General features: G+C 36.8%; 1 protein-coding gene across 3 annotated transcripts in view; it reads right to left on the bottom strand.

Annotated features, from left to right (window-relative positions):
• The window catches only part of acsl3a (acyl-CoA synthetase long chain family member 3a), an 84,356-nt gene extending 80,477 nt beyond the window's left edge, over window positions 1-3,879 (bottom strand). For all 3 annotated transcript variants that reach the window (XR_015508731.1, XR_015508732.1, XM_087283181.1), the window contains exon 1: window positions 3,603-3,879. The gene's annotated coding sequence lies outside the window, so the exon portion shown is untranslated. The remainder of the gene's footprint in view (window positions 1-3,602) is intronic.
• Between the last annotated feature and the right edge of the window lie 4,432 nt (window positions 3,880-8,311).

The raw sequence follows: 8,311 nt of genomic DNA, 5'->3' as shown, positions 1-8,311 counted from the left end.
AGGCTGTTATCATCAATCCACATGGTTAATCAGCTATAGATCACATACGACTGCGGTCGGAAGTTAACAAGAATTATTTATGTTATTTATTAAATGTCTCAGGGGAGGCAGTGGTGCAATAGGTAATGCTGTCGCCTCACAGCAAGAAGGTCGCTGGTTCGAACCTCGGCTCAGTTGGCGTTTCGGTGTGGAGTTTGCATGTTCTCCCTGCCTTCGCATGGGTTTCCTCCGGGTGCTCAGGTTTCCCCCACAGTCCAAAGACATGCGGTACAGGTGAATTGGCTAGGCTAAATTGTCCGTAGTGTATGAGTGTGTGTGTGAATGTGTGTGTGGGTTGTGGCTGGAAGGGCATCCGCTGTGTTAAAACTTGCGGGATAAGTTGGCGGTTCATTCTGCTTCGGCGACCCCGGATAATTAAAGGGACTAAGCCGACAAGAAAATGAATGAATGAATGAAATGTCTCATTAATTGTATTTTATTAACGTCGACCCCAACCCTAAAGCCAACCGTCATAGTAATGTAAAATGTGGAGATTTGGAGTCTTCTCTATTTGTATAGCTGATTAACAACGAGAATTATTAATATTATTTATTAAAATTCCCATTATTTGTATTTTTATTAACGTCTACCCCAACCCTAAACCCAACCTTCACAATAATGTAAAAACAGATCTGGATCTGGAGTCTTCTCTCTTTGTATAGCTGATTAACCATGTGGATGGATGATAACAGCCTACTGAGTCTACCAGTAGACACAGAAGGCCCCTACTGGCCCATATCAATAAGATGATAACCACTGATAACGGCCATTCAATCGACTGATAACATTCGAAGTGGGTGATTCTGTCTTTTAAAAGACGAAATCAGTTTATATGGACAGATTTGCATATATAGTGATGATATATTGATATTTGATCAGCAAACAATGCATTAATAATGCATTTAAAATTGGTTATGGAAGCTCAAGCAAGCTTTGCATATTATAGGTTTGTTCTTGGTTTTCCATAGGGGAGAGCGTAAAATTTTTCATAAAAACCTAATTTTAAAAAATTATGTTTTTAGAAGAAATATATTTGATGTGGTTAAAAACTCACAGGATTGGTCTATCAAAATCAGGTATTATTTTATGTTAATGTAGAAAAACTCCAATATGATTTCACTTTAAACAAAAGTTGCACATTTTTAGTCTTGACCCCGTCAGCAGGGACGAAAGTAACACACGGGTAGGTCAAAAATATCAACAATATTTGCTATTTACTGGCTTAATCTTGTTTATTTTAAAAATATCTAGCTATGATCTTATTAAAGTTCACTGCAAACATATTTTATCCTTTATTTTTGATAAAAAAAAATAATAAATTAACTGCATTGTCATTTTAAATTTCAGCTCCATCAAATGTTTCAAAAGTAAATCAACAATGCAAAAAGTTAACAAAAAAAATAAGTGCTCTACAATTATTGGAAATATGCATTATTTTTTTTAAAGGTCTGAATCCAAATACTGCAAACTCTAATGTAGAAGTGAATAATAAGGTTTGTCTATTAGCAGTGGGACATAAAAACTTAATTTCATCCCTGCAAAAAGCTCATGCCATTTAATCCTGATTTACTTTAAACTGAAAAACTCAGAGATTGCAAACTCAAGGAAGTGTTATTGCACTAAATAACCTATAGATTGATAATCAGTGTGACACATCAAAAGAGAAACTCAACTTGTAATAATAAAAAACAATTTACATTTACACTTAAAAACGGAAATCAGGCTTAACCGCAGGACACGCTCCTGAAATTACATGATAATTGGCAGCTCCCTCAAGGGTTGCATGCTATAGCCTGGACATCAAATGTTGTCATTCAAGAAAAATCGCTTTGTTACTTTCGTCCTCCGCTCTCCCCTACATTTAACAAGTACTGTCGAAAAATGATTCTCTTCAGAACACTTGGATAAAGATTCCTATTTCTTTTTTTCCAATTTTTTCAAAGGTTTTGATAAAAGTTTTGATGAACAGACTTTCAAAGGATGGACATAAAGCTGATAAATTTACCTAATTAAAAATATCTTTATTAATTGTGATCTAATAATACTTATTTTTAAATATAATACGGTTTAGCAAACGTAAACAATTGTACATCAGAAAAAAAGTGCTTAAACCATTGGTGACTCCATCCATTTCAGTTTCAACAAAACGTAAAATGAATAATTTATCTCATCGTTATAGATTTAGATATCAAAACTGCATCACTAAAATAGTTTGGGATTGTTTCAAATGTCTTTCATATAAGCTAACAGCTGTGAAATTCTCTGGGAAAGGTTCCTCATCCTCCATATTCCTCCACAAAACTAATAGATGGAAACTCAAGCGCCTTCAGTTTCAACAAAACGCAACATACTGTATTAATTATCTCATGGTTATGGGTTTAAATAACAAAACAATTTCAATAAAACAGTTTGGGGTTGTTTTAAACGTCTATTAATAAGCAAACAGCACTGGAAGCTTCTGAAAAGATTCCTCATCCTCAATATTCCTCCTCAAATTGAATAAATAGAAATACCAGCACCTTCAGTTTCAACAAAATGCAAGATTTTAATTATTTATCTCATTGTTAGAGGTTTAGATATTAAAACTACATCACTAAAATAGTTTGGGATTGTTTTAAGTGTCTTTCATAGAAGCTAACAGCTCTGAAATCTCTGAGAAAGGTTCCTCATCCTCCATATTCCTCCACAAAACTAATAGACAGAAATTCAAGGGCCTTCAGTTTCAACAAAACGCAACATACTGTATTAATTATCTCATGGTTTTGGGTTTAAATATCAAAACAATTTCAATAAAAAAGTTTGGGGTTGTTTTAAAGGTCTATTAATAGAAGCTAACAGCTCTGGAAGCCTCTGAGAAAAGTTCCTCATCCTCCATATTCCTCCACAAAACTGATAGATGGAAACTCAAGCGCCTTCAGTTTCAGCAAAACGCAACATACTGTATTAATTATCTCATGGTTATGGGTTTAGATATCAAAACTATATCACTAAAATATTTTGGGATTGTTTTAAAGGTCTATTAATAGAAGCTAACAGCTCTGGAAGTCTCTGAGAAAAGTTCCTCATCCTCCATATTCCTCCACAAATTGAATGAATAGAAATCCCAGAACCTTCAGTTTCAACAAAACGCAAGATTTTATTTATTTATCTCATTGTTATATGTGTAGATAACAAAACTACATCACTTAAACAGTTTGGGATAGTTTTAAACGTCTTTCATGTAGGCTAGTTTACAGCAAGCTAACAGATCTGGAAGCCCCTGGGAAAGGTTCTTAATCCGTCTTATTCCTTTCCAAAGTACATACACAGAAATTACAGCGCTTTCAACAAAACGTAAGGTTTTACAAATAATTCATCTCATCGTTATTAGTTTACATCAAACTCTATCACTAAAATAGTATTTCTCTTGTAACTTGATTAACATTAAGCTAACAGCTCTGAAAGTCTCTGAAAAAGGCTCCTCATCCTGCAAATTCCTCCACAAAATGAATGAATGGATGGATGGATAGTCATTTAATAATAATTAACTCCTTTTAAAGTCACCGAATGAACCGCAAACTTACCTTAATTCGTCCCCAGAGACAGGAACTGGAAGTCTAACACACCTGTTCACCTGTGGAGTCCGGCGGAGTATGCACTGTAAACACTGCTCGCGGCGCGGTGGTTTGTATGCGCGTGGGTGTGGAGCGCGCGCTGTGATTGGACTCTTCGCGGTGGCGCGTGCACGGGTCCGGTGCGTGATGTCACGGTAGCCGTAGCTCGGGGTCACTGCCGGTCGGTCGGTGGGTCGGTTTGTCGTGTGCAGGCTTGTCACACCATATAGCTTGTTTTCAGTCTTCCACTCGAGCGCGCGCACAAAGCCGTCTTTAGCCTACGCATTACCAAAACCTGTTAAACTTGCATTATTGCATTTTTAGCATTTTCTTCAACCGTTTTTGCCGTTGTGTCTTAAACAAGCTGTCTATCAGATTTCCTGTTGATCAGCAGCCCTACACAGAATCTGTGCGCCAGAAATACACAGATTTATTATTAGTGAACCTGCTTATTTACTTTTGTAAAGGTGAATATATATTATTTTATATTAAGTTCTGTAATAATATTAAGTAATATGCAAATGTTTAAATAATTTATTTACAATACAGTTTGTAAAGTAATTTTTCTGTATTTTAGTAGATTAGAATTGTTTGAGAAACCTTCTGGTGTCTAGTTGACAAGTGAATCTAATTGGATTTGCATTGTAAACCATACATAAAAGTTAAAAAGTTTTTTTTTTTCATGTGGTAGCCTAAGTTTTTAGTCTAAATCATACTGCATAAATCCACTTTTTTCTGTCCAAAATGCTGCAAATAAAGAAGTATTGAAGAAAAAAATAAACATCTGCAGATTGTCCCTGAGCCTGCCTATCAGACATAAGAGACGTTGTAGTGAATGCAGTCAGATGTGAAAGAACAAAACAAGTTTACCAACTCTGCATACTTACCGTAACCGGTAAATTTGGTAACAAATGTAGGTAGATAGTTCAAAGGAAATTAAACCACAAACATCTACTTAAACTCCACCTATTGTACTGTACTATTTAAAGCTATAGATAATTAACATGTGAATGTATTTTCTCTTCCTTAAAATTATAATAAAAGATTATTTATTTTACCTTAGGGTAATGGTTAAAGGAGGTGGTCACGGTGGTGCAGTGGGAAGCACAATCGCCTCCTATAGTTCGAGCCCCAGCTGGGTCAGTTGGCTTTTCTGTGTGGAAATGTTCTCCCCCTGTTGGTGTGGGTTTCCTCCCGGTGCTCTGGTTTCCCCCACAGTCCAATAACATGCTCTATAGGTGAACTGAATAAACTAAATTGGCCGTAGTGTGTGTGTGTGTGTGTGTGAATGCATGCAAGAGTGTACAGATGTTTCCCACTGTTGGGTTGCAGCTGGAAGGGCATCCACTGTGTAAAACCTATGATGGACAAGTTGGCGGTTCATTCCGCTGTGGTGACCCCTGATTAATAAAGAGACTAAGCCGAAAAGAAAATGAATGAATGAATAATAGTTAAAGTGACAGTCCACGCAAAAATGAAAATAGGTGACAAGATCACTCAAATTTTTCAAACCATCCAAGATGTAATGACCTTTTATTCTGAAGAACATTAATTTTCCTTCAGCTTAGTCCCTTTATTCATCAGGGGTCGCCACAGCGGAATAAACCACCAACTTATCCAGCAGATGCCCTTCCAGATGCAACCTAGTACTGGGAAACATGCATACACTCATTCATAAACATACTCTACAACCAATTTAGTTTATTCAATTCATCTATAGCATATGTGTTTGGACTGTGGGGGAAACCGGAGCACCCAACGCGGGGAGAACATGCAAACGCCACACAGAAATGTCAACTGACTCAGCCATGACTTGAACCAGCGACCTTCTTGAGCCACCAGAAGAATATTAATAAAATGTTTTTTTTTTTTTAACTTCCACTACCAAAAAGAATTAGGAGTGAATGAGCAGCTCCCTTTGGAGTATGCATAAAACCTTACTTGACAGTACTCCAATATACTGAGGTTTTATGCAGCAAAACAATCAGTCTGTGCAAGAACTCGACTATAATTATGACAGAATTAACTTTTTTTCTCCTTGAAAGGAGCTGTATGTACGTTTTTGACTCTTCTAAGGCCTAAAATACTATAATATGTTTGCAGATATTTAGGAAACATGCTAAGTGAACATTATTGTTTATCTGAAAAACAATGCTGAAGTCAGATATTCTGCTTTGAAAATGCGAGTTATGTGCCAAACAGCTGTCTGTTTTTTGGTTCGCCCAATGACAGTTTAGCCAATTGTATTTCAGCAACCCAGGTTGCCTTGATGTAAAACAGGGTTTTTCATTCATTTAGTTAGGAAGGCTCCGTACGCATCCGCAACTGAAATGCGACCTCCGGTCGACAGTACAAGCCTTTAAAATGAGACGCAAATTCAGAGTTCCAACTAGATTATAAATTAGCAAAAATATAATAATTCCAAATATTTAAATTAGGTAAACAGTTTACAACTTGTCCTAACAACACGATACGTGACGAGATTTGCAGTAATAAGGAATTTGGCTTTTTGCACCAGACAAACACGACAGAAATAAACCCATTCAGAAGCACAGAACAGTGCACTCACTGCACTCCAACAAAATTCTAAGGTTTATAATCTAATTAAAACATATTAAATCTCTTTAACAATATTAAATGTAGATGCTGAATCACCAATATTCGTTCGTTTGCACTGAGTCAGGTCTAAAGTTCATGTTCAAACGTTTTTTTTTATATTTAAGATCTGAGGGGAACTATCGGCTGCTGCTTACAGTAGTATGGCAATAAATGTCCTGTTAAATGGCATTCAAACTCACATTATTAGCATTTAACACTGAATAAGCACATAAGGGACAACGTGGAGGCGCAATAGGTAGTGCTGTCACCTAACAGCAAGAAGGTCGCTGGTTCAAGCCTTGGCTGGGTCAGTTAGCATTTCTGTGTGAAGTTTGCATGTTCTCCCCGTATTTGCGTGGGTGTCCTCTGGGTGCTCTAGTTTCCCCAAGGTCAAAGACATGCGGTACAGGTAAATTGGGAAAGCTAAGTGTATGTCTGTAGTGTACGTGTGTGAATAAGTGTGTATGGATGTTTCCCAGTGATGGGTTGCAGCTGGAAGGGCATCCGCTGTGTAAAACATGTGCTGGATAAGTTGGCGGTTCATTCTGCTGTTGCTTTTATTTAGAACATGATTTAAATCAATCTTAAATCAACCTTTAGGCTCGACAGTCAGGCACACTGCTGTTGGTGTCCCCAATCTGGCAACCTCATCTTGCAGGTTGGTGTTTTGAACCAGGAGTGCAATACCTAGTTCAACCACTGGGTGTCAAACTTACATGCTGCACCTCTTATGATGAGTAAGCTTTTTCGGAAAAACAAAGGAATCTTACAAGCTTTAAAATCAAGCTACAACTTACCCATTTCACCAAAACAGACATCTACACTTAGCTAGCTGACAAATGATGAATTTATTTATAAGATCTGGGGCCTCATGTATCAATGCTGCGTACGCACAAAAACTTTGCGCAAGGTTTCACGCTCACGTTTGGATTTACTAACAATGAAATGAATGTGAGAATGTGCGTAGAGAGAAGAATGAGTTCATCAGACGCTGGATTCGAACCGAGTTCATGACCGAACGTGTCAAAACATATTGCCATGCGCTTTACGAGCTACGCAACTTACACTGATGTTTGCCGCGCACTTTAGTTTTGTTGCCTCACAACAATCTCTCAACTAGCTCATTCCAACGGGGTGTGCTAATTTTACACCTATAAATCAGACCATTTCTTTTTTAGTTCGCTTACAGTGCGATGTTCAGTCCCCACTGTGTTAACCGCGTCAGCTAAACTCTCTCACTCAATTTTTTTTCTTTTGTCATTAATTCCCGAGGACATACTTGCAAATAACACAGTTTTTTTCGTTCTGCCTCCGAAAGGAGCACCTCCAATTCACATTCTGTTTAAAGTTTCTCTTCTTGCTTGCTCTTGCCGTTGCTTTTTCGTTTGGGTTTGCCAAAGTGTAGTCATTAGCATATTCATGGGGGGGAGGAAGCAGGGAGGGGTTTTGCGCTCGTGCACGTGCGCTCAGTTTCACGTTCATTTGGATGTACAAAGAGAATATGCGTGGGATTCCACAGTGTTTCACACATATACATTTTTTACTGCGTACGCACATTTACAGCTTTGTGCGTACGCAATGCTTTAATATGAATTCAACGCAAGTCTTTGTACATGATGTCCCTGCTCTCTATATGAACTGTACTTTTCTTTTAGCAGCATGGACACCACACAACAGCAACAGACACGGATTTGGATGAATTCTACACATAGACATGAATAAAAACCACACACAGACTGGGAATGTTTAAAATAAATAAACTATATTCAATAAGGTCTGCTTGAGCTCTAACAGCTACATTATTATTTTTTTCTTCTTGGGACACATTACACATCATGCCATGTTCTTCAAAACAAATCCTCCGCATTATTATAGTTGATCTTTTTCTGCTACTTTCAGAAAAATAAAATGAACAAAAACAGAACAAAAACACACAAACATACAAATCTTAAATATTACTTACTATTAGAATTATTACAGCATCTGAGATATATATATATATATATATATATATATATATATATATATATATATATATATATATATATATATATATATATATATATATATATATATATATA

The sequence above is a fragment of the Danio rerio genome, chromosome 15 (assembly GCF_052040795.2).
Source record: "Danio rerio strain M-AB ecotype USA chromosome 15, GRCz13ab, whole genome shotgun sequence".
NCBI lineage: Eukaryota > Metazoa > Chordata > Actinopteri > Cypriniformes > Danionidae > Danio > Danio rerio.
Note: the sequence above shows the minus strand (reverse complement) of the source record. Positions and strands in the feature narration are given on the sequence as shown.